The sequence below is a fragment of the Emydura macquarii genome, unplaced genomic scaffold (assembly GCF_026122565.2).
Source record: "Emydura macquarii macquarii isolate MOO-44397 ecotype Brisbane River unplaced genomic scaffold, CSIRO-AGI_Emac_v2 contig_499, whole genome shotgun sequence".
NCBI classification, from domain to species: domain Eukaryota; kingdom Metazoa; phylum Chordata; order Testudines; family Chelidae; genus Emydura; species Emydura macquarii.
This window is the reverse complement of record NW_027130636.1, coordinates 5,116,976-5,144,085: the sequence shown is the minus strand read 5'-3', so window position 1 is coordinate 5,144,085 and position 27,110 is coordinate 5,116,976. Positions and strand designations below refer to the sequence as shown.

Here is a 27,110-nt window from a genome sequence, read left to right as displayed (position 1 = left end):
AGGATTGTTGTTCTGTGCTTATGTGGTGATGGAACTGGGCCACGCAAGGCAGAGCAGTTAGTTAAGACACTGTCTTAAGGACAGAGATACAAAAGGATGGAGGCAGAGTAGAAAGGAACAATGAAGTGGACTGGAAAGAAAAAGGGAATACATTCAGTACACACATATTGAAAAGTTCCAGAGGGGTAGCCGTGTTAGTCTGTATACAGCAAAAACAATGAGAGTTCTGTAGCACTTTAAAAACTAACAAATTTAATTTCTGCAGACATAAGTTTTCGGGGGCTGTAACCCACTTTGTCAGATGTAAGGAATAGAAATTACATAGGAGGCATATATATACATATATCCAAGGGAAGTAACAACAATGGGGGACTTTGCTTTTATCTACCTTCCCCATTCTAAACCTTTTAAGGCGCGTCTTACATGAAAAGACACTACTAGTTCTGACTCAGACCATGCAGCGGTGAGAAGGAACTGGGGAAGTGGTTGGTCTGCTTTGCCCTTAATAAAACCATGAGGCGAGGAAAGGCAAGGGCACATGCATGGATCAAAGGATACTATTACTTTCAAATTCTTCAGCTCTGGACACATGGAGCGCATGTGTAAATCCTCAGTGGAATGCAAGAGTGACCATCACTCAAAGAAGAACTTCTAAATGTTAACTGATTGTTACCGGTGTGGTGGTGTCCTCCTAAGTCTGCAGGAAGACTGCACTAATGATGTTTAGCAAAGCTAGCAGTGCAGAGACGGCATAGTAAAATCCACAAGTCTTCAGTCAATTTCACTGCTGCTGTTGAGAACCTTGTGGGCCGCAACAAAGCTCCAAAAACCAGGTTAATTTCATGTTGCATCTTGTGAAAACTATGGGCAACAGCAGAGAGAGAGAGACAGAAAAAATAAAAAATGGAGCCTGGGAAAGTAGATTGGCAAAGTTCCCGTTATCTCCAACCACCTCTATAGCAACCAGAAGGTTCTTCTGAAGAGATGATAGTAGTAAGAAAAGAGAATGCTCCTCCTCCTCTTCCAACAAAAACAAAATTGAGGCTTGGGGAAGAAGACACTTGACTTCATCAGACACATACTAGCCAAATACTAGAAAAAAAAATGGAGTCCCTGAGCAGAATCTAGGAACATCACATGACAGGATTCCAAGAACCAGCAAAGCACCAGCTGACAGGGTGTCTGACTTGTCAACAGAATGTTGTCCTTCATCTTAGTTTAGTCCTCAGACTATAAGGAATCTGGTAAATTTTTCAATTACTTTGTATAAGAGAGGTAAGGTGGGGAGAGGAGGTGAGATTCAGTGAACAAGGTATTGAAATTTATGGGATAAATTAGAAAAGGATATTGAAAGATTAATTTGGGGAGAAATGAGAAAAAATATAGGGAAGGTAGTAAAGAACAAAATGTAAGGAAAGAGATATTACATTAAAATGATGACATTAAAAGAAAATTAAGATTGCAAAGTCATGTGCTCAAAAGTTTGCAAATGTTAGAATTAAAGCTGCCAGTGCAATCTTAATTCATTCCACTTGTGCATACAGAGGATACAGTTTAATCACATGATCACATAATGTTTCAATACTGTTTTCTAATTTATCCAATCAATTTCAAGGTCTGTACTCGATTCACTCAAGTCGTAGAGGACTGGGCTGTGCATCTGCAGATGACCATCCATGTTAAGGTCATCATGGTTCCACATGATATTTTTGTTTTTTCAATTTAAGTTTTTCAAAAGAAAATCAGGAAATTACATTAACTGTAGGAAGTGAAAGGATGGTCTTCTGGTTATGGTATATGAATGCTGCCTTAGAGAATTTGGTTTTATCCCATCCTGTGCCATAGAGTTCCTATGTGATGGTAGGCAAGTCACATAAATCAAAGTTTCCACAGGTGACCACTCTGTGGTGATGATTTTCTGAGTAATCAGCTTGAGACACTTGTAGTCTGATGTACAGAACACACCCAACTGTAAGGTCAGTGGAAGCTGGGCTCTAAACATATGTGCCGTAAAATGCCAAGGAGTTTGAAAAGTCAGGTCCTAGGCTTCTCAAACTGGGCACCCAAAGTTACTTGATAATTTGGGCTTTAATCTTTGTGCCTAAGTTCTCCATTTGTACAGTAGAGATAATACAACCATCTTACCTCATGGGGGTATTGAGATAAATTCATTATTGTGTGTAAAGAACTAAGATACTATTAATAACGCTGTATTTAATGCAGGGTTTGGTGTACAGTAAAAAATGCATGGGGTCTTACATTGAATGATGAAGATAAAAAGAAATCCTGATACCAGGGCAAGCACCCTATAAAATTTTAAGCCCTTGCTCCAAAGCCTAGAGACGCCAGACCTTCTCAGTTAAATGGATTTAAGATTTTTTTTTTAAAAAACATGGGCAAAACATATATTTCCCTACCATCATTCTCAGAAATGGCTAAACTGTTTTAACTGAACTTTTTTTTAAAAAAAATGTGCTTTAGGCTGACATTTAGCAAGAAAAATTCAGCCAAAATTATTTAAGTTTGGCAAAGTTATAAGCAACTAAAACCACAGTCTTATAATGGAAAATATATAGCTGTTGCTACCTACCTGCACCACCAATAACAATAGTTACTGTGTGTTATAATGTTTCAAGTGAAGTGAAATCACTAGTTTTAAATGGCACAAAGAATTCATCTTCTTTAACTCTGGTGGTTTGTGACACAACAGGTGATAAACCCACATCATAGTTAAGTGGGTTAAAAAAAACAATTATGCAAATATCTGAAGCCCCACATCTCAGACTAATAGTAATATAGTGTAACAGTTTATACCATTAGGTTCAAAACTTTTACAGAAACATGACAAATTTTGGACAAAGTATGCTTGGTGAGGTATCATTTGAAAACAATCTGCTGAACATTATTGTTGAAGTAAAATGCATGCATCAACATTGTATGTAAAGTTTAAGATTTTATTGCATAACATTGCTGTAATATACGCCAAGTTAGAAAAAAAGGCCCAAACCACTTTTCAGAGAGAGAGTGACACACTGGCACCCCATCCAGGTGTTAATGGATTATCACTTGCTTAAGTGGCCATTTCTGGCAGGGGAAGGCATGAACAAGAAATGTACATGTCACCACAAGGACGGTTCAAACCTTATGTCCACAAAAGACTCTCACCATGACTCAGCAAGAATGTTTCTAGCACAAGAACTTGAATTATAAAGAGGGCAGAAAAATGCTTGACTTCACTCTCCTCCTTCATCTCTGCTCATGACATCAACGACCCTTAAAGAACTGAACTTGGGGAGTGGAGGAAGGGGGAGTCCTGGCTGGAAAAAAAAAACAAAAAACTCAGGGCAGGTCTACATTACTGTTTAAATTAATCTAATTTACATCAGTCAGGGGTGTGAAAAAAACACCCCTCTGAGTGACGGAAGTTACAGTGACCTAAGTGCTGTCCACACCAGCGCTGTATCAGCAGAAGACGCTCTCCCACCCACATAGCTTCCACCTCTCACAGAGATGGAATAATTATGCCAATACAAGAGCACTTTCCCATTGGCATACAGAATCTTCCCCAGACGCGCTACAGCGGTGCAGCTGCACCGATGTAGCACTTTAATGTAGACCTGCCCTCAGCCAGCAGACTGCAAAGCATCTGGTGAGAAAGATATTTACTTTGAATCCATTTTACTTTGCTAAGTTAAATGTCAGTTGCGTTTTATCTTTTATTTTTTCCGTAACCAATCCTGACCTTTATGTCTCATTAACTGTAGTCACTTAAAAATCTCTTTTCTTTCTGTAGCTAATAAACTTGTTTCATTGTTTTATCTAACCAGTGTGTTTGGATTAAAATATGTGGGAGACTCCATTGGGGATAAAACTGGTGCTTTTCCATTGATGAAATGATGGACTTTATAAGAGCTTTCATTGTTCAGCTAAATGCTGGGCAGTACAAGATGCATATTTTTGGGGGAAGTCTGGGACTAGAGTAACTACTGGTGTTCTTCTGAAGTGTAATTCATGAGTGGCTAGCTAATAGCACTCAATACTGTATAGCGGAGGACAAGTTAAATGCTGGAGGCTGTGTGTTAACTGGCCCAGGTGTAGCAGTTCACCAATATAGGAGTATAAAAGGCATCCCAGGCTGGAGAACTCAGGAGACACAGCAATTCAGCTGTCCAGATTGTCACATACTTCTTTGACCTCCCTAGCATGCATAATAATCAATGTCAGCCAAACCCAGAGAGCAAACCCTTTTTAAAAGTACAAAGGAAAATAAAAATCTAGCTAGCTACCCTTCACCTCTGATCCAGGGAAAAAAAGCCTTCTCCATGAATCTCTGTGCACTTATAATAGAGGATCCACCACAAAACAGTATTGGCTGCTTACTAGAGAATCTGCACAGCGGCAACTTTTACACAGACAGGCTAGGCTGTATGCAGGGCCAATCCTATGCACAAGCAAGTGACTAACGCCCACTTTCCTGGCAAACACTGCAGTTTACAGTACAATTATAAGTTTCTATTCACAAGATCAAAAAAGGAGTAATCTCATCACCACCAGCTAGAGGAATTGATAAAGGAAGACTTGATTACTTTTCCAGCAGCTTGCTTTGCAAATCAAAAAGCCATCTTCTGAGTGTAAAGAAAATGTAATCCAATAATGTTAAGCCTTAAAGTGTTTTAATTCTATGTTACCAGGTAAAAACCTGGGCTCAGAAGTTGTTTTTATGGTTAAATTTCATTGTAAATCTTCACTTCAGGTAGGCTACAAAATGTTTATTTTAGTAAGTTCACAATCAAGAGGCAAAATATGATTTAAGTTTTGTCATCTAGGGCCTGACACAGGTCAACCAAGTCAATGGGGCTGTTCCATTTACTTCAGTGTTACATCGGGCTCTTATGTACAGAGGGATTCATTTTGGAACTGAGTAAGAAACAATGGGGTAGATCCTCAGATTGTCCTAGCTCCCCAATGGAGGTAGGACAATTTACAACAGAATACCTGCCCCAAAGTGTTTTTGTAAGTGTTTCAGAGAGAACCAGAGCATACTCTTGGATTCAGTTAGTTTGAGTACATTTTCACTGCAGAGTTAACTCAGTTCATCAGCACCCAGGTATGAAGCCTGGTCTACTGCCACCAGCGGTTCACGGGAGATACTCAAGCTACGTAATATAGCTTGCATATCTCCCATCGACTTACTTACGTTGCCATACCGCAACGTCTCTACTGCACTGCGTCGATGGGAGACGCCCTACAGTCGACGCAGCCTTACTTCTTTCAAGGGGGTGGATTAATGGAGTTGACCGTACAGCAACTCCAGGATCGATTGAGCGGGTCTCCACAGCTCAAGGATTAGAAACAACATCCAGATAAAAGTCAGAGAGTTTACTATGTAGAGATGGCATACTTCAAGATCTTGACCCTGAATGTAGTTCTCTTTCTGGCACAAGAAAGTGACTGGCTCTTACAGCCTTCCTGTCCTTGCAATTGATACAGTCAAAACTACTCATCTGACCATTCCTGACTATAAAAGATATAAACAAAGTTAGTTTTCTTTCATATGGATCACATCGATACCTAGATGATTCACGCCTCTAATTGCTGCATTGTCAAGGGTAGCAACATACTGTAGTTGATCCTCCCGATCTTCTAATCATGCACTCCTTGACCACGTGTTGTCTGCATCACTATCCTGCAGTCACACTACTCTGCAGTGAAAGCTGGGTGAACCAATTCCTGCATTGTGGAAGCCACTCTGGTCATTCCAGTCAGAAGCCTGTTAAACCTAATCCAGAATCTGTGTTCCAGGTGCAAAGAGATGAACGTAAGTTAGGGCTTCTGAAATTCATCAGCATGCCTGTCTCTACCCCAGGTGCTGTCACTCTGCAAGGACACAGGTGGCAGCCCTGATATGCCATTGTAAATCCGAGATCAGCACTGGGACAGGAGAACTGGATGTGAGTGCATGTACAGCCACTGCAAAAGGAGGTTGTGAAGGCAATCATGGCAAGTCAGCAGGAACTACAGGTGTTTTCTTCAGGAGATGGGCAGATAATCTTACAAAAAGTGTGCATTGCTTACATACACCAACTGGAACCAGTGGCAGCCTTCTACTCAACAAGCTTTTTTCATCCATGATAGTCTACCATGAAGTTTTAAGGGTAACGGTGAAGATTAAGATTTTTGTCATGATTGTTTTTAGTAAAAGTCACAGACAGGTCACAGGCAATAAACAAAAACTCAGAGGCCTGCAACCCGTCTGTGACTTTTAGTAACAGTTTTTTTTTTTTTGGTTTTGTTTTTTTGTTTGGGGGAGGAGGGGGGGCGGGGAAGAGAGAAGAAACAGACACTGACCACCAGAGCCCTGAGGTGGCGGGACAGAATGACAGCTCAAGCTCTGCTGCAGGGGGGATGACAGTTCCAGCCTCTACTGCTGCCACCGGCGGTGGATTGGGTACACAGCTCCAGTTCGTCCCCATCACTGCTGGGGGGCGGAAAGCTCCAGCTCCAGCCCCCCCTGCCGCTGCCACTGGGGAGGATGACAAACTACAGCTCCAGTCCCACTGCCATGGGGGAGGGACAGTTGCAGCTCCAGGCCCCCACCACTGCCACTGGTAGATATATCTTGCTCTTCTCCAGCAATTCCACTAACATGACACATATTACAATGCCATGTCAGCACATTGCAAACTAAGCCATCTTATCTAACTAGCACTGCCACTATCTGCTCCTCAGGTAGAAACTATACAGTACCTCCCTTCCAGCTATCACATGCTGCTGTAACTGCTACAAAACACATACATTCAAATCCAGGAGAATGTATAACATTTCAAAACATGAAGTCAAGGCACACAAATAAAGTGATTCACTGAACGAACCATCATTTTCACATTAATTTATCTAAGCAGACTTCTGTGGGCCTCATACAGCAATACATGTTTTATGATTTTCAATTATTTTTCCCCACTTCACAAGATTTTCCATGACCCCGGTAGTAAACATAAAATCTTTAGAAAATAGATATTCAGAGTGATAAAGCATTTCTAGATTTTCATTGGAAAAGTGTTTCTTCAAGAACTCTCCCATGTAGAATTTACTACAAAGTCTTCTTTCCACAAAGGAGCTGCTTTGAAACATGCCAGTATGGCTGTCATATAAGAAGGTAAGAAGCAAGATGTTGGTGTGACTGGCTAGTAACAGGGGAGTCTCCTTTTACCAACAGACAAAAACCAGCTTCCCTGTTCAGCTTCCACCTATAAATAAGAAATCTCTTATATTCCCTCATCTTACAGCACTAGTTTCCAATATGTGCTACAAGCTCTCCACTCACCACACATGGCTAAGACAATGGTTCAACCACCAATTACAAGCTAGTAATACCTCTTACCACCTATATCTCACATATAAACCAAAGTTCAACCTTATCCCATTTCAACTACCCACAAGTAGGTCACGAGACCAGAACATATCACTTTAGTCTTCATATAATCCAGAAATATCTTCCCCACACATTCTCCCCATTCTACGAGGCAGAAAACCCATCCACACTCCCAATATAATAGAATTCTTATGTTATTTTTATTTACGCTAGAGATGCTCGCTATCTTCTAGATACTCACTATAAATCTACCTTCATCTAAATTCACTCCACACATGCTGACCAAAAATCTCAACAATCCATTCAAACATTATTTACCACATGGAGAAAGAGGAATCAACATATCTTTACAATGTATGACATTTTCATTTGCAGTCAGAGATTTAAGAAGTGTTTCAAGTTGTGGTTCATTGCTATGACACAAGTGTTTCCCCGTTGGATGATATGAGAACAGAGTTAAAAGATCAAATCATGAAATAAAACTTTTTCAAAAGAGTGAAAAATATTTTGCCTACCTTTAAAAAACAAAACACCCCAAATAGCACTTATATATAAAGAGAAAAAAGCCTTAATTTTATTTTATAACATTTATGTATAGTCTGTTTCACCTGTTTACTTGGTGCATTTGACAACATTTTCCATACAGTCAATTTAATATTTTCACTATAATTAGTCAGCTGCAGTGGCAGAGGAGCCAGCAAACAGCTGAAAACAGGGGTGTTTGAGTGGGAATATGTGGTGTTCTGGGATTGCTGGGGTGCTCGTTGGACATTGTTTTGGTGGGGTTTTTTGTTTTTGTCTCTCTCACTGACAGGAACTGGGGGAAAGGTGATTACAGATACAGAGGCGGTAGTGGTAGTTACTCAAGGAGTGGAAAAGACAAAGAAGATGACTGGATATGGAAACTGCAGAATGAACATGATCCTGGAGAGGGTACCTCAAAAGAGCTTTGTTTGTATCAAGTGCCGTTTCATAGAGCTGATGGAAGAGAAGATTTGAGGGTTGGAGATGCAGGTGGAAACTCTGGTTGAGTTTACAAGGGTGTTCGAGCAGATGATGGAGTAAAGGAATGAGGAGGCTGAAGGGAAAAACCTGAAGATGGAAGCAGGACCAACGAACTGTGAGCGGAGAATGCTGGCTGAGAAAGTGGCCAGTGGAAGAATGTGACTGCGAGAACCCAGCAGAGGAAAAGACGGGCTAGTGAAGAAGAAATAGAGCTCAGAAACAGGTTTGCGGAGTTGTAAAATGAAGAAGGGGCACAGCAGGTGGTTGCTGAAGGTGGTAGGGCAAGAAGTAGAGAAGAGCAGCTAGTCCTATACAAAGGGTGGATGAGCCAATGGAGAGCCCAAGGAGGATACAGGAATGGTTGCAGAGGATTGCAAAGGAGAATAGTAGACAAGATGAGTTGCAGCCAGAAAGAACAGGGGATAAGGCCGGAGAATCGCACCGTTACCAGGAAAAGCCAGGTCTACATGACTGGGGACTCCCGACTGAGAACAGACAGGATTGTAACCAGAGCTGATCCGAAGAACAAAAGCGTGTGCTGTCTGCTGGGTGCTAAGACCTGAGGCTGAAGAGGATCCTAACGGGAACGGGAAAGAATCCACTGATGGTCCTTCATGTGGGTATAAATGATATGGCTAGATTCTCACCGGAACATATCAAAGGAGACTATGGTAGTTGGGGAAGACATAAGGAAATCGAGGATCTGGTGATCTTCAGTGGGATTCTGCCTGACCCTAAAGGAGGACAACAAAGGCATGACAAGATTCTGATGATCAACGGATGGCTCAAGCAGTGGTGCTATAAGGAGGGCTTTGGGATGTATGGTCACTGGGAGGCATTCATGGACAGAAGACAGCTGTCTTGGGATGGATTTCACCTGAGTAGGGAGGGAAATGCATTTCTAGGATGGAAGTTGGCATAACTGGTTAAGAGAGCTTTAAACTAGGTAGTTGGAGGAGACAGCTGGTAGATGCCCAGGTAATCTCCATGCCGGATTTTAGCACTGAGAGGAAGGAAATGAAGTAAGAAAGGATACAGAAGTGGGGAGCAGAATAGCCATTAGAAGGAAGGGTAGTGTAGATACCAGTCTAATAGGCAATACTGGCACTAGAATGACTGCGCCAAATCAGGTAAGGAACATGAGTGAAGCCAAACAGCAAAAATTAAGATTTTGTATGCTAATGCGAGGACTCTGGGTAACAAAATGGAGGAATCAGAGCTACTGGTACAGGAAGTGAAACCAGATGTTATAGGGATAACAGAAACATGGTGGAATAGTAGTCACGACTGGTGTACAAGTATTGAAGGGTATGTGCTGTTTAGGAAAGACAGATATAAAGGCAAAGGTGGTGGAGTAGCATTGTATATTAATGATGAGGTAGACTGTAAAGAAATTTGAAGTGATGGAATTGATAAGAGAGTCTGTCTGGGGAAGAAAACAACTAGAGTTTCCCCTGGGATAGTGCGTGGGGTGCACTACAGATCACCGGGATCTGATTTGGACATGGATAAAAACCTCTTTAAGGCTTTTAATGAAGTAAATACTAGTGGGAACTGTGAGATTATGGGAGACTTTAACGTCCTAGATACAGACTGGAGGACAAGTGCTAATAGTAGTAACAGGGCCCAGATTTCCTGGATGTGATAGCTGATGGATTCCTTCACCAACGAACCAACAAGAGGAGATGCCATTTTAGATTTAGTATTGGTGAGTAGTGAGGACCTCATAGAAGATCTGGTTGTAGGGGAAAACTTGGTTCCAGCGTCCATGAGCTAATTCAATTCAAACTAAATGGAAGGATAAACAAATATATTTTTGTGACTAGGGTCTGACTTCAAAAGGGCTAACTTTAAAAAGTTAAGGGAATTAGTTGGGGAAGTGGACTGGACTTAAGAATTCATTAATCTAAAGGTGGGGAAGGCTTGGAATTACTTCAAGTCAAAGTTGTAGGAATTATCTGAAACCTGCACCCCAAGGAAGGGAAAAAAATTCATAGGCAAGAGTTGTAGACCAAACTGGATGAGTAAGCATCTCAGATGAGTGATTAAGAGAAAGCAGAAAGCCTACAACGAGTGGAAGATGGGAAGGATCAGCATGGAAAGCTACCTCTTGGAGGCCAGAACATGTAGAGAGAAAGAGAGAAAGACCAAAAGCCAAGTAGAGTTGGACCTTGCAAAGGGAACTAAAACCAACAGTAAAAGGTTCTATAGCCATATAAATAGTAAGAAAACCAAGAAAGAAGGTGTGGGACCACTAAGCACTGAAGATGGAGGTGGAAGTTAAAGATAATCTAGGCATAGCCAAATATCTAAACAAATACTTTGCCTCCGTTTTTAATGAGACTAAAGATGATCTTGGGGATAGTGGCAAGGTGGCTAATGGGAATGAGGATATTTAGGTAGAAATTATCACATCCAAGGCAGAAGCCAAACTCAAACAGCTTAACAGGACCAAATTGGAGTGGGGAGGGAAAGAGGGGGCAGAGAAAATAATTTCCATCCAAGAATACTAAAGGAATTAGCACATGAAATTGCAAGTCCATTAGCAAGGATTTTTAAACAATCTGTAAACTCAGGGGCTGTACCGTATGACCGAAGAATTGCTAACATAGTTCCTATTTTTAAGAAAAGGAAAAAAAGTGATCTGGGTAACTACAGGCCTGTTAGTTTGATCTCAGTAGTATGCAAAGTCTTGGAAAAAATTTTGAAAGAGAAAGTAATTAAGGACATAGAGGTTAACATTAATTGGGATAAAATACAACATGGCTTTAACAAAAGGTAGTTTGTTCCAGACCAACCTGATCTCCTTTTTGGAGAAGATAACAGATTTTTTAGATAAAGGGAATGCAGTGGATCTAATTTATCTAGATTTCAGTAAGGCATTTAATATGGTTCCACATGGGGAATTATTAGTTAAATTGGAAAAAATGGGGATTAATATGAAAATTGAAGGTGGATAAAGAACTGGTTAAAGGGAAGACTACAACATGCCATACTGAAAGGTGAACTGTCAGGCTGGAGAGAGATTACTAGTGGAGTTCCTCAGGGATCGGTCTTAGGACCAATCTTATTTAACCTTTTTACTACCAACCTTGGCACAAAAAGTGGGAATGCACTAATCAAGCTTGCGATGACACAAAGTTGGGAGACATTCCCGATACAGAGAAGGATCGGGATATCATTCAGGAGGATCTGGATGATCTTATAAACTAGAGTAATAGAAATAGGATGAAATTTAATAGTGGAAAGTGAAAGGTCATGCATTTAGGGACTAATAAGAATTTCTGCTATAAGCTGGGGACGCATCAGTTGGAAGGGACAGAGGAGGAGAGGGACCTGGGCGTATTAGTTCATCACAGGATGACTATGAGCCTCCAATGTGATGTGGCAGCGAAAAAAGCTAGTGAGGTCCTTGGACGCATCAGACAAGGTATTTCCAGTTGAAATAGGGAGGTGTTAGTACCATTATACAAGGCGCTGGTGAGACCTCATCTGCAATACTGTGTACAGTTCTGGTCCCACATGTTTAAGAAAGATGAATTCAAACTGGAACAGGTGCAGAGAAAGGCTACTAAGATGATCTGTGGAATGGAAAACCTGCCTTATGAGAGGAGACTCAAAGAGCTTGGCTTGTTTAGCCTGACATAAAGAAGATTGAGGGGAAGATATGATTGCTCTCTATAAATACATCAGAGGGATAAATACCAGGGAGGGAGAGGAATTATTTAAGTTGAGCCCCAATGTGGGGACAAGAACTAATGGATATAAACTGGCCCTAAGGAAGTTTAGACTTGAAATTAGACACAGATTTCTAACCATCAGAGGAGTGAAGTTCTGGAATAGCCTTCCAAGGGGAGCAGTGGGGTCAAAAAACCTAGCTGGCTTCAAAACAGCTTGATAAATTTATGGAGGGGATGGTATGATGGGACAGCCTAGTTTGGCAATTGACTGATCTTTGACTGCTAGTAGTAGATATGCCAATAGCATGTAAAGGAACATTAGATGAGGTGGGTTCTGAGTAATTACAGAGAATTCTTTCTTGGGTGTCTAGCTGATGAGTCTTACCCATATGCTCAGGGTTTAACTGATCGCCATATTTGGGGTCGGGAAGGAATTTTCCCTCAGGGCAGACTGGCAAAGGCTTGGGGAAGAAAGGAGGGGGTCACCTTCCTCTGGAGCATTGGGGCACAGCTCACTTGCTGGCAGATTCTCTGTGCCTTGAAGTCTTTATACCATGATTTGAGGACTTTACTAACTCAGTCATAGGTTAGAGGTTTATTACAGGAGTGGGTGGGTGAGGTTCTGTGTCCTGCATTGTGCAGAAGGTCAGACTAGATGATCATATTAGTCCCTTCTGACCTTAGTGTCTATGAGTTCTGCATGTTTGTGTGGATTTTTGGCACAGTTCAGGGAGAGAAAAACCATATTGAAAATACGATTATATGGTTGTAAACTCGTAACAACTGGCAGGGGGACTCAGAAACAGGACTGTACCTGAAACTACATTTAATTCATTTTTAAAAACTGAATACATTTCAAGTTTACAATGACTCAAAGGATTTTAGAATATACAATCTGATGTTTTAAAGATAAGTACACTTAAAAGATTGTATGAACAGTGAATACCCTTGTATATTTAACTACCTTTCTAAACTGTTCATTATCATCTTTTTTAAACCGAGGCGGGGAGAGGTATGTTAAACTGTAACACTCCTTAGCATACATACATTGTAGCAACCCTAACTTAATTTTAGTAAGCATTTTAAAACAAAAAGCCTCAAAAGCTCCATGGCTTTGAAGAGCTCCGCAGGGTCCACAGCTCTCCACACTCAAACGGACAATGCACCTCTTAGGAGCTGCATGGGGTCCTTGGCTCCCTCTACTTCACATTACCTTACAAAGATTATGAATTACAGAAGAAGGGCGGTCCAGTAGCTAAGGCACTAGCATAGAGCTTGGGAAACTTGGGTTAAATTCCTTGCTCCATCACAGACTTCCTGTATGAGCCTGGGCAAGTCACAGTTTCTCTGTGCCTCAGCTCACATGTGTAAAATGGGGATAATAGTACTTTCTCTGCCTTCCACTGGTGTTTATTGGTATAATTCCAATAAAACACAGAAACTCAGATGCTACAGTCACAGGGGCAATATAACTACCTAAGATAGCAGCATTGCAGAATTCTGGCTCACACAGCCAACTGTCCTGCAGAGCTCATCAGTTCCACAGGGTCCCTTAGCACCCCTGTCCATCCTTGCCCTGCAATGCTTTGACCTCTGTAGGCTCCCCATTTCCATTGCCTGACACTGCTCTATAAAACAATCTGCAGGATTCCCATTTCTCCTTGACATGCATAAACTTTATAAAGCAGTTGTTGGGCCACGCAGGTATTACACACCATGGGCAGCTATGTCAAACATTAAGGCTGATTTCTGCAAATAAGCACTTTAAATAATTTAAACTGTATTTAAAATTTTAAAATAAAGCAGTTTTTAAAAAAGCATCCATAATTTGTTTTCACCACTTGCTCTCAAACTCTCCAAAAATCCCCTGTAATATAAAAATACTTTCTGTGCAAAAGTATAAGTAAAATAAATATAGGATTTATAAAGACTCCCTACTTATCACCATAACTAAGGAGCTACAGCTGAGTGGCTTCCATGTTCAGGGAATTTTTAGTTACCTGTAATTCAAAAAGGACTTGACAAAGTTTCTTCATATTCTGAGAAAGAGACAATTGGATACCATTCTGTAACAAATACACTGCTACAAACGAAGTTACAAAGAAAGCCACACAAACTTGTAAAGCTGGGATTGAGACCCTGATTCTTTATCTTCACACCCTGCCACTACCACTAGTGCTAATAAAGTGATTTACAGTATAAGTACAGCACAAAGGTTACCAACCTGTGGCCTGGGTGCCAAAAGTGGCCCAGAGGCTTTCTAAGTGGCCAGTGGCTCCCCTCCTGCTGGGACTAAAAGACTGGTGCAAGCTCCTTGCTGCAGCCAAGGGGATGGGAGATTCACTGTAGCAGGGCAAAGCACTCTGCCTACCTCCATAGGCACTGGGGTCCCTGGTGGAGCCAGAGGGAAGGGAGCACTGAACTTCCATCCCCCTAGCTGCAGAAGGGAGCCACTGCCTAGAGACCCAAGTGGAGTGCCCAGGGCTAGAGGATGCGTGTGGTTTCCCTGTTGCAGCCAACGTGACAGGAGATCAGCAAGGAGGCAGCCTCCTCACTGAACTCCTTCTGTCTGGCTGCAGTGGGGGGGGGGGGAGTGGAGGGGGGAAGCCCTGCTGGCAGAGATTGGTGGCCCTTCAGGGTTGTAAAAATGATATCTGTGGCCCTCAAGCCAGAAAGGTTGGGAACCACTGGTATAGCAGAACCCTATGTTCTTTTTAATATGCAGCCAACCACAAGAGGGCCCACTGCTCACATATACATTATAACCATTACAATTAAACATCACTAACTCTTCTTGGTTACAACCTATTTCCTTTAAGTATAGCCAAAAAGCAAACTTGAAAATTCTTGTTTAAGCTTTCTGTCCTCCTCTTGTTTTACATTTAAGATTCAAGTATCATTTATCCCAATTTTTTCTTGAACAGAAATAATGGAAAGCTAGTATGAGCATGATATCACAAAAGCCAAGGAAGAGAATTCTGAGCAACTGGGACTAAAGTGATTTTTTAAATCAGACTGTTTAAAAACTATGGGACTGTTTGTTAACAACGAGTTAACTCAACTGCTTGAAGGAATAGTTTGGAGCCGAGATTTGAAACATTTCAATTACAGGGGAAGAAAACTCCCATGTCAGTTATTTGGACTTCCAAGGAGAACTCCAGCAAAAGTAAGGAAGACAACATTTAATATTTTTTATATTTCAAATGTTAAACACAAGTAGAAAATCTAAACAGAATTTCAGGCCTTAATACATTAAAGAAGAAAAACAAGAAATAAAACACCACAGCAGGTGCCTCCCCCAACTACCCTTTGCAGATCGCTTCTAACTGATGCCAGGTCTACAGCTAAAACTTAAGTCAACCTAGAAACCTCAATCAGGACTGTAAAAAATTTCACACCCTGCACAACATATGCTGACCTAACCTCCACTGTAAATGCAGCTGGGTTGACAGAAGAATTCTTCTATTGACCTAGCTACTGCCTTGAGGTGGTGGATTTAGTACATCTTTTCATAGAAAAGGCTGATTTTTCAAGCTGTTGTTCCTGCAAATTTTTTGTACATTTAAGAGAAAAAACTAATCTTTTTAACGTACTTCTATGCCCTTTGCTGAATGCTATTTTACTGGCAATAAGAAGGGATGTTCAAGGTATTTGAGAAATTATTTTACTGATGTTTGTTACACAGGTCTCAATGTTGTATTTTCAAAGGATGAATAGTAAACCAAGATAGCAAGATAAATAGTCTATATTTTATATATCTATATTAGCTGAAAATAGAGGCACTGGAGAACAGTTGTTCAAAAAAGGCTGTGCAACAAACATGGTAACAGAGGATGTAATCTTTGTGCAAGCATACCTACAACATGGGACCCCTGTCCAGCTCCTGAAATGATTAACAAATATTTTACAACTTTGTCAAAGAACTGAAGAGCGATATTAAGCCTTCAGACAGCAGTGGAGTCAACAAGCTTCCAAGTCTTGCTATGACTACTATAAATTTTTAGTGTTACATACTACTTCAGTTGATGGTACCCCTACTTTGGACCTATTTAATAGTTAACCATGATGAAGTATCTTGCATTTTGTCCATGCTCAATGAAGAATCCACTCTGTGACACAAGAGCTCTGACACCAGTTACCTCACTGGGTCAGCGTGTCTACACTACCTTTTTATTTTTTAAATTCTCCCACTGTTGCATCTCCATAGGTTGTACTATTAGTATTGACCGGCACAGGCTTTTTACCACAGCATCAACTAACTCTGATCAAAGAAGGTTTAGACAACTTAACGGAAAGAACACAAATGCTTTGTCTATACTAGTGCTCCTACCATCCCTAGCACCAATAGAGTTGGTAGCAATAGGAGAGTTCAATAAATGCCAGGAGAGAGAAAGCTTTTGTTGACTCCTATAACTTTTTGTGTCAAAGGGATCCAGATTATAATACTGTGCAATTATTACATATTCTACTCAAAGACATGCTCAAAAGACAACATGTTTATCTTTAATAAAAAGTTAGTAGGCCAAAAACAATAAACTGAATTGTTTAAAAGGAAACCAATCGATCTACACTTTTCAAAAAGACAGCTCTTGAAGCGAGAAAGCGAAGGACGGTGAGCCAAAAATGATTAAATTAAAAATACAACAAACAAAAGTCAGAAATAAAATTTAGAGAACAAAATACAGACAACAAAAACAATGGCAAAAGTAACAACAACAAAACAAGACAATCATGTGGGAGTAATTAGCATAGAAGAATATGTTTGGGTTTTTTTACTCCAAATATGTCAATCTATAGTCATCTCCTTGACGTCTAACTTGATTTAAATTGTAGCTATGCACGTCTGAAAGTGCTGAGAGTGTTTTGCTGACACTGATACTACTTGTCGTGGATCAATACCAAACGTACATGATCCTGATCAAGTGGCTCTTCAGCCTGCCAAGGCCTCCACGGTCACACACTGCTGATCATTACTCCCCTTAACATCCAGCTCATTGAGGGGAAAGCCTCAGTCCTGAACCAGCTCTTCTCTCCTAGTGTCTGCAATATGACAAGGCCAGGCATGCTCAGCGGAGAGCGGCATCAGGGCGAACGGAACCTGCCCACGGCCCGTCCAAGACACAGGACAGGGTCCCGGGGTGGGAGAGGAGAGTTCACAGGAGTTAGTGTAAGAAGGAAATGAGACGGGACCGCAGGCGGCAGCCCGGGCGTGAACCGAGAAATCCTGCAGCTGCCTGACAAGCTCCGGCCCAGTATCACTCACCCAACCCACCGCAGGACATACTGCCAAGTGGCCGCTTGTACCGGGCCCCAACCCCTCAAAGCCACAACAGGGTGAGAACTGAACCAGGCCACCGGAGTCTCGTCGGACGCCAAGGGAGAAAAGACCAAAAGCAGAGACTCCGGGAAAGGCCTACATGTATCCCATAAGCCAAATCCAAGCAACCTCAGCGACTCATAAGCCGCGGGACTCCCTAGCTTCTGTACCCTACGCCCGCTGCCTTTCCCCGGATAGCAGCTGTAGGCGAGGCCGGTGCTTCCAAAACGGCCTATGCACGTTCCCGCAGGAGGGCCCCGTCTGCGGGGCGGACACAGCCCGGCCGGGAAGGAGAAAGGTTCAGGCAGCAGCTCGCGCCCCGAAGAGCCGGCCAGAGGCAGCGGGGTCAGTTACCTGCGATCCCGGACGGACAGTCTCTCCCACAGCCGAAGCAACTCCTCAGTCCCAACAACACAAGATGGCGGTCGCGCCGCCACGCAGCGTCACGTGAAATGGGGCGCCACCTACCCACGTCGGCCCCGGATGAGAACGAACGAACGGCCTGAGCGCGCGGCTCACTGTCGATCCGCCCACCAGCGCTCACTGGAGTCCTAAGACCCCGCCTTGGTGGGTGCCAGCCCACGGAGACCTCCAGAAAGACTATGAGGCCGCGTCGCGCCTCTCCGTGCCCCATATACCTCCTGCGTCCCTGCCAACCTTCCTTCCCTCGGTTGCTTCGGGAGTGTGTCGGGTAGCCCGGCTGGCCTCGTTCTTGCTACTCCTTCAGCCTCGCTATCCTCTCAGCCAGGCTTGGCACTACTCTGCGCCCAAACCCTTGTCGAGCTGAGGGCGCAGGACGTGTCTGGTTTAAGTGGCCCACAGCACCTGTTCTATGCCTGTGTCATTTTTCTGGTCTCAACTGCCCCACATCCTCCTTCTCCCAGCCTCTAATGGCCTTAATCCACCATGTAGTCTAGATGCCTTCAGCCCTCTGCCCTGTAGCCAGCCCCCCGTCCCTCGTGTGCAGCAGCTGCTCTGCCAAGGTGTTCAGGCCACTTGCCACCTAGGCTGGGGGTGACTGCAAGTGCAACTTGATTATTCAGGACTTGATGAACTACATCCTAGAATACTCAAGGAGCGGACTGAGGAGGTACCTGAGGCATTAGCTATTACCTTCGAAAACTTGCAGATGATGTGGGAGAGTCCAGAGGACTGGAAAAGGGCAAATATAGTGCCTATCTATCTATCTATCTATCTATATATATATATAAAAAGGGGGAATAAGGATAATTTAGGGAATTACAGACCAATCAGCTTCATCTCAGTACCCGGACAGGTAATGGAGCAAATAATTAAGCAAGCAATTTGCAAACACCTAGAAGACAATAAGGTGATAAGTAATGGTCAACATGGATTTGTCAAGAACAAATCATGTCAATGTAACCTAATAGCTTTGTTTGTCAGGATAATAAGCCTCGTGGATAAGGGGGAAGCAGTAGATGTGGTATATCTTGTCTTTTATTAAGGCTTTTGATACCGTCCCACATGATCTTCTCATCAACAAACTAGGGAAATATAGCCTAGATCGAACTATAAGGTGGGTGCATAACTGGCTGGACAACCATTTCCATAGAGCAGTTATCAATGGTTCACAGATAAGCTGGAAGGGCATATCAAATGTGGTCCCTGCAGAGATCAGTTCTGTTCAATATCTTCACCAATGATTTAGATAATGGCATACAGAGTATACTTAAAGTTTGAGGACAATACCAAGCTGGGGTAGGGTTGCAAGTGCTTTGGAGGAGAGGGCTAAAATTCAAAATGATCTGGACAAACTAGAGAAATGGTCTGAAGTAAATAGACTAATTTAATAAGGACAAATGTCAAATACTCCAGGTAGGGAGGTACAATCAATGGCACAAATACAAAATGGGAAATGACTGCCTTGGAAGGAGTACTGCTGAAAGGTATCTGGAGACTGTAGCAGATCACCAGGTAAATATGAGTCAACAGTGTAGTAGTGTTGCAAAAACATTGATCATCATTCTGGGATGTATCAGCATGTAAGCAAGACAGGAGATGTAATTCTTCCATTCTACTCTGTGCTGATAAGACCTCAACTGGAGTATTGTGCCCAGTTCTGGGAATCATATTTCAGGAAAGATGTGGACAAATTGGAGAAAGTCCAGAGGAGAGCAACAAAACTATTTAAAGGTCCAGAACAGTAGTTCTTAACCTTTTTTCATGTGTGGACCCCTACAAAATTTCAAATGGAGGTGTGGACCCCTTTGGAAATCTATTGTCTGTATGAATAGTTTAATTCTGTTCAGTCAGTTTCAGTCTAAGTCTTTTGTGGACTCCTTAGATGTAGTCTGCAAACCCCCAGGGTTCTGCAGATCACAGGTTGGGAATCACTGGTCTAGAAAACATGACCTATGAGGAAAGGTTGGATTTGTTTAGTGTGGAGAAGAGAAAACGGAGGGTAGACATAACAACAGTTTTCAAGTACATAAAAGTTTGTTACAAGGAGGAGAGTGAAAAATTTTTTTCCTTAACCCCTGAGGATAGGACAAGAAGCAATGGGCTTAAATTGCAGCAAAGGAGGCTTAGGTTGGACATTAGAAAAAACTTCCTAACTATCAGGGTGGTTAAGCACTAGAATACATTGTGTAGGGAGGTTGTGGAATCTCAGTCATTGGAGGTTTTTAAGAACAGGTTAGACAAACATTTGTCAGGAATGGTCCAGTTATTACTTAATCCTGTCTTGAGTGCAGGGGACCAGGCTAAATAACCTACTGAGTTCCCTTCCAGTCCTACACTTCTATAATTCTGTGATTTCCAAGTGGGATCAAAGCAACAGTGTCCAAGGGCATGGGATGCAATGGTGAGATTATAGGAAGGTTCAAGCCATATATCAAGTAAACTCAATTACCTTTAGGCAGGGGAACCCCACTGTAGTGCAGCAGATATCATCTCTGCTACATACCATATTTCTCCAAAAATTACAACCCTACACGCTATAGTCCCTATGTAAGAGCTAGTTTTTATGAGGTGCCAGATAGAAGGCTGTCAAGGTTTTCTCCCTCTTCCCTTGGCCCTGAACACATTTACAAAAACTAGTTTCAGAACGGGAAAAGCCTTGCTTCCACTGCTCCTTGGGGAAGATGCTACATCTCTCCAAATGACCAGTTGTGAAACTTCCTTGTAATCAGTTAAAAAAAAATCCAAAAAGTGTTTTGTATTCTAGTAAGTCTCCAACTAGCATAAAATCATATTTACAAAAACTTGTTCATGCAACAAGATAAAGGAATATCTTGCATTAAATGTTAATGTAGACCGTTAGATAGGTAGGACAAGAATATAGTGACCCAGGCTATACAAGTCCTTCAGTATTCCCATTAGTTTACAAAACTCATACTTCAGATCCAAACTCAAACTTCATTGTTCTTAAGCACAGGTTCTAATTTTTTTTACATGAACCACTTACTTTATAATTGTAATAATCTATTGATCCTCATTCTATGCTTTTCCTGTAGCAAGTGAAATGCTTTCTTACATGAAAAGTTTAGTATGAGGACAGTAATAAGGAGACTGGGTGAAAATAAACTCACTTTAATGCTCTGAGCAAACTGGTTGGCTATGTTCCCTCAGTCTGTACAGTTGCTGTTTGTTTCCTTTCTGAATATATATTGCTTACCATTTATTAACACCAAATCTTCTGATATTGCCTATAGCTCTGTCCTTTCCAGGTCATTTTAGATTTTGACTCTGCTTTTTAATTTTAGTGTATTCATGAACCAAATTGAATAATGTCCTACTTGGTTAAAATATGGTTCAGTGATGTTAGTGTACTTTTACCCAACATGGTCCCATGGACAGGTATTACACTGAGTTTGATTATTGATAAGTCTCATAGTAGTTAGTCCTGCAGAGTCTGGGAAGAGGTGCCTTTGTAGGGAAGGGCTCTGGAAGGAGGTTACTACAGATGCTTGAGGCAGGGGAGGGAAGACATTGAGGTACAATTTAATTAACTTGCTAGATCTCAAATGTAATCCCATTTCCAGATGGAAAATCATCAGGAGCTCAGGGTAAGGCTTTTTCAGTTAAAAATATAACTTTATAGCTTTAAACAACCATATTAGTACTTGATGCAGCCTAAAATCTATTGTTAGCTGTTATGCTACATCAGTAAAGGAATGACTATTTTTAGCTGAGAAAACCATTCTCTAATCAGGATTTCAGCCAAATGCATTTGGCTTTACCTTTGATCTTGCAGGTGGATAAATACTTGACATTGTGGACTGAACACTGGCCTACACTGATGTAATCGTTAACACAAGTCATTTTTCTGAGCCAATAAGTTGAAAAGTGCATTGCTCAAACTTATTTTGAGTTCACAGAAAAATATGTTAAATATATTCCAGCAATGAATTTAGAATGAGCTTCATTCTAAAATGAACCTTAGGAAATTGGAGAGACAAGGTGAATGCAGTAATATCTTTCATTGAACCAACTTCTATTGGAGAGAGGGACAAACTTCAGGAGACTGGTCACAGGGAGCACATGCCTCTGTAGCAAAGCTATAAGGTCTGTTCTCTGACAACTTGTATTTCCATTCTCCTGGCTCCTTGTTATTAACAGTGCAAGAGAGGAATGGGATAAAAAGAGAATTGCAACCCAAGTTGTCAGAATAGGAGCTTGCAGCTCTGCTACAGAAGCAGCTATGCCTTGTACCATTGTTGTTCCAATGGCTTTTCTTGGTATAAGTCAGTTAGATCATGTGAATAACTCTTTGTATTTTACTTTGAGAGTTCAGAAGTGGCCTGTGTCCAAGGTGTGAGAAGTGTAGAGATTGTGGAGACGTTTTCTTTTAGTTAGAGAAACCCCCAAAAAGTGAAACTATCAAGGCAAAATTTCACAAAAGGAGCATTTGAAAAATATTCCTTTGCAAACGTTAGCATTTTTCTGAAATTTTACATGGAAAATTCAAACTACATTTTAATATCTTGGTAGATTTCTCCTAGGACTTCTATTATGGTCAAGCAAGCAGAACATAAGACAATTGCAAATTACAAGACTGTCCGTGGAGCCAAATTCACACGTGGTATAACTACAGGGACTATAGCAGATTTACACTAAGTATGAATTTGGCTCTTGGAAAGCAAACACTCCTGCTAATCTAACTTTTAATATGTTTTTTAGATCGTTATGTACATTAAAACCTTTAGAAACTATAAACTAATTTGTATGTGCTATTACATATCCTAGGTTGGGGAAGTGAGGCAGGAACCTTTTATTAACTAATTTGACAGCCTACTTTACTAGGTCAGTGGAGTTAGGGACCTATAGGACAGACTTTGAAAAGAAAAATAAGTATCATAAAACCTGAGCTTTAAAGATATTTGGATGATATGTGCATTTTACCAGCCTCTGTTTGGTTACTATAAAATGCACTTGTTCTATATATAGAGATATCAAGCATCTGACCTGTGATTGACAATACTCAATATCCACGCAGCAACTCAGAAAACACTAGATCACAAGAGATGGCAAGCAACTGCAACCCTCCTTTTCACTGGGAGTTTTGAGTAAATGACCCCCGTGGTCAAGCCCCAAAAGACAGACGGGGAAGATGAACACATAAGTTACTTAGGGGAGCCACTGTCACCTATAACTGGTTACTGTGCAAGACAGATTCACAACATGATGCTGCTACGCAGTGTCCAAGTGGTATTTTGGGACCCTTTAACATCCTGCAAACTAAACATGAGTGCAAGTTTGGGTGAGATGCAGCCAGGTGCTTCGCCATCATTGCTGGCTTGCACAGGTTAGGAGTTGGTCTCCTTGTGGTGGGCTTGCACTGTTGGGCCAAGGTTTGTTGGCCGTGGTGCAGAGAAGGTGGAGGCACCGAGATGGTCAGGAGGCTCCTCACTGCCTCATAAGCCTCTGGCATTGATGGCTCTGCCAGGGTCACATCTCCCTCTTAGCTCAGCCTTGGCAGGGAGTCCATGTGCACCGGACCCGATGGTACCCCTTGTTGGGCTGGAGTCAACAGTGCCGATTGGCTGACCAATGCCTAGGAGGGGGCTACTATTTGCCTCACCCTCTCAGCGCTCCTCCTCACCAAGGAGCATCCACGGTCAATCTTTTTTTACCTCTTCCTTGGCAACGGCGATGTCAATTGGTGCCACATTGATGGTGCCAATGTCCTGATCATCAGGGAAGGGTCACAGTGCCAGGGCGCTTTTGGTGCCAAAGACTCTTTGCTCCTTTGTGGCTCCCTGATGGAAGCCAGTGCGCTCCTGACCGAAGATATGCTCGGCCCCAAGTCTGGTTGGCGTTCCGAAGCTGAACGAAGTACGGCCTCCGTTAATAAGAACTTCAGTCTATTGTCCTGAGCCTGAATTTCTTACAGATTTTGCACTTTGCCAGGACGTGCCCCTCTCCCAGGCACTTCAGGCAGTTCTTGTGCGGGTCGCTCACTGGGATCTTCTTAGTACAGAACATGCACTGTTTGAAGCCCTGAAACCGAGGCATGCCCTGGAGCCTGGGGGGGAGAGTCCTGAGGGGTGGGGAAGAAGTTCAGGATCTTAACTAATATATTTACACTACAATACTAACTATTTACACTTAATTACAGGCACAACCACTGAAGATACTACTTGCAGAGCAAGAGAGGTGAAGTGTTCCAGTGAGTGTTCAGCCACCAACTGAAAGAAGGAATTGAGGGGGCGGTGAGGCAGCAGTTGTCTATATACCGTGCCATGAGGGCGCCACTCCAGGGGGCACCAGAGCCAACCTGGCACATACCACTAGGAAAAAGCTTCCGGCAGCGGTGCACACAGCACGTCCACACCTACATGGGAATAGATATGAGCAACACATCTCAAAAAACAACAGTTACAGAAAGGTTAGTAATCATTTTTTACTTAGGGGAGCCACTGTCACCTTTAACTGCTTATTGTACAAGACAGACTCACAAAATGATGCTGCTATGCAGTGTCCAGGTGGTATTTTGGGACCCTTAAAAATCCTGCAAACTAATCTTGAGTGGGCAAAGAAGAGAAGTCACATTACTCCTTAATTCATCCTAACACTGGAGGTTTGCAATACAATGCTGACAACACCAAAAAGGTTAAAAGTCAGATTTACTCCCCTGAATCGTATGTATAAACACCCTTCCCCACAAAAGAGTAAGAACCCACAAATCAGATGGTCCTTTGAGCAATCCATTTCACTAAACTCCTGTAAGTTCCTCTTGCTTGTAGTCTGTGTGTACACAGAGCTTTTCAGTTAAAATCTCCCACCATCATACTAACACTGATGCTGCTCACTCAATGGCAGTAATGGTGAGAGCACAAGTGTAGACAGGGCACAGTTGGCCACTGACATTTTCACCACATCAGCTAACTCTGCTCAGAACAGTTCTAAACAATGGTCAAAGGTATTAGTGCCGAATCTACACTAGTGCTTCTACTGGTGGAAGATTTTAAACAAAAATCTGTCTGTACAAGGCTCCCTTGAGTTCCCTGTCCAGAAGATGAGTGATTTTAGATTTAACTTTATCTGGTATGTTTTGGGAAAGGGCCTTGTTTTGACAGTGCTGCTTATACCAGTGATTTCACCCTTTCCACAATAGATTATTCACCATATGACTACTTTCCAGGGCACATCCTAAACCCTAAATCACATATAACCTCTCCTGGCTGTTTAAACAGGTTTTACATCTGTTTATACAACAGGAGCAGTGCTGAGATTCAACATGGCTCCACCTAGTACTCCTACATACAGTTGCCAGCTTTCTAATTGCTGAAAACTGGACATCTCTGCCCCTCCTCTTTCCCCCAAGGCCCCACCCCAGCCCTGCCTCTTCACTCAGGCCCCAGTTGCTCCTCTCTCCCCTTCCTCTGTTGCTTGCTCCCCTGTCCCCGGCACGTCCTGCCACCTGCAGAGCTGGTCTGGGAAGAACTGACATGAGGCCTGCCTATGCAATTGGGGCATGGTGGGGGGGGAGGCAATCGGCATGGTGGGCAGAGAAGGGGGGTTGGTGTCTGGAGCAAGGGGCCTGGGGCAATTGGGGCACAGCCGGGTGGAGGGGGGGTTCTTGGTTTGTGGAATGAGAGGCTGAGATTTGGACAATTGGGGCACAGTGGGGTGGGCTGAGGGGTTTGGTCCCTGGAGCAAGTGGCTGGGGAAATCAGGACAGGGTGTGGGTCAATTCCCAGAGTGAGGAGCTTGGGTGAGGTTGAGTGATGGGCACAGCTGGACAGGGGGATTGGTCCCTGGAGCTAGGGACCGGGGTGGGGAAATTGGGGCAGAGGGAGGGTTAGTCTCCACAGCAAGGGGCCAAGGTGAGGAAATTGGGACATAGCAGGGCACAGGGGGAAGTGGACAGGATTCTCCTTGCCCCTGGGGCGGCCTGTGCTGGTGCCTACCTCCCTGCCTGAGAGGCTGGAGCTAGTTCTCTCAGTCTGCTGCTCTTCCCGCTATCCTCCTAGTGGCAGGTTACCCCATTACTGTGGGTAAACAGACTTTTAGTGTCTGGTTAGCAGTGCTGACCAGACACTGCCAGGTCCCCTTTTTGACTGGACTTTCCTGTCGAAAAACCGATACCTGGCACCTGAAGCACATTAGCAGCCAAGGGATGGGCCAGAAAGTAGCAGAAGGCAGAGCTTTGTGGTCTACGCCATTAGATCGGCAATGAAGAGAGTAGGGATGCAGCTAATATAAAGGAGAATGAGGTCTTATTTTTTAAAGGAAAAACATACGTCTTGTATAATTCTGCTTACCAGTACTTAAAATATAACAGATATTGTTGGGGTGATGAAAGCAAGGAATACTGGATTAAAGATTTCCTAAATTTTTACATCTTCAGCATTGCCCAACAGGCACTGGTCAATTGTGTTAGTTTAGATCAACAGTTGTGAGCAGGGTGGAACAGTTCAAATCAAAGGATTTTAATATCAGTGCTTTTTGTAAAGCTAATTTCAAAATTTGAGCTGCTATAACTTTAGATTGAATTTTTTAATGAACTAAATGATAAATGTTTTTGAAAAAGGTGACATGACTGGTAAGGTCTCTTATTTGAATTTTTCAAAACGCAAAATATTGAAAACTAAGGCTGTGATTTTGCAAACGCTTAAGCGGATATGTAATTTAACTCATGAATAATCCCACTGATTTCAATGGAAATATGCATGTGCTTGAAGTTATGTACATAAGTGTTTGCCAGAACAGGAGCAAAAACTGTAATTGCTTTAGTTTTAATAATGAAAAGTTGTTTAGACTTTTAATGCATTAGTAAACTTTGTACATATAGGCCAACATTTTCAAAATAAAGAGGAGCCCAACATTATGCTCCTAAACCTATATTTAGGCACCTAGAGGGGATGTTCCTAAACATTTAAGTGACTTAACCCAAGTCCCATTCACTTCAAACTGCCAACTCTGATGGAGGAGTACTACTTGGTTGAAACAGCTGAGCTTTGACTTTTGGAATTTCAATATGTCAGAAGGTGGTATTGCTTACAAAGATAGCACTGAGCATTTGCGTATCAGTTTTGTGTGAATTTGTGTTTTCATGGGTTAAAAGTTAATGAGGCCCTAGGGTCTTCTTTTTCAGCACAGATGAACATTTTAATTGTGAAAAAATTTACTAGAAAAACTCTGTAAAATCTGACATGCTAACTAATTAAGGAACGAATTTGGCAAACGTGGCAATGTTGAGAAAGAGAAGAGGGGTGGATCTGTTTAATGTGGTAAACAAGACATTGGTAAAGCCAGTCAGTAAAACCAC

The 27,110-nt window shown here is 42.3% G+C and overlaps 1 protein-coding gene across 4 annotated transcripts in view; it reads right to left on the bottom strand.

Moving 5' to 3' along the window:
- GIGYF2 (GRB10 interacting GYF protein 2) overlaps positions 1-18,204 on the bottom strand; it is a 140,993-nt gene extending 122,789 nt beyond the window's left edge. For 3 of the 4 annotated variants that reach the window (XR_010918140.1, XR_010918141.1, XM_067538799.1), the window contains exon 1: positions 17,729-18,203. The gene's annotated coding sequence lies outside the window, so the exon portion shown is untranslated. Of the gene's footprint in view, positions 1-17,728 lie in introns of all 4 variants that reach the window. The other variant, XR_010918142.1, reaches the window with a different exon arrangement.
- Positions 18,205-27,110: the final 8,906 nt, after the last annotated feature.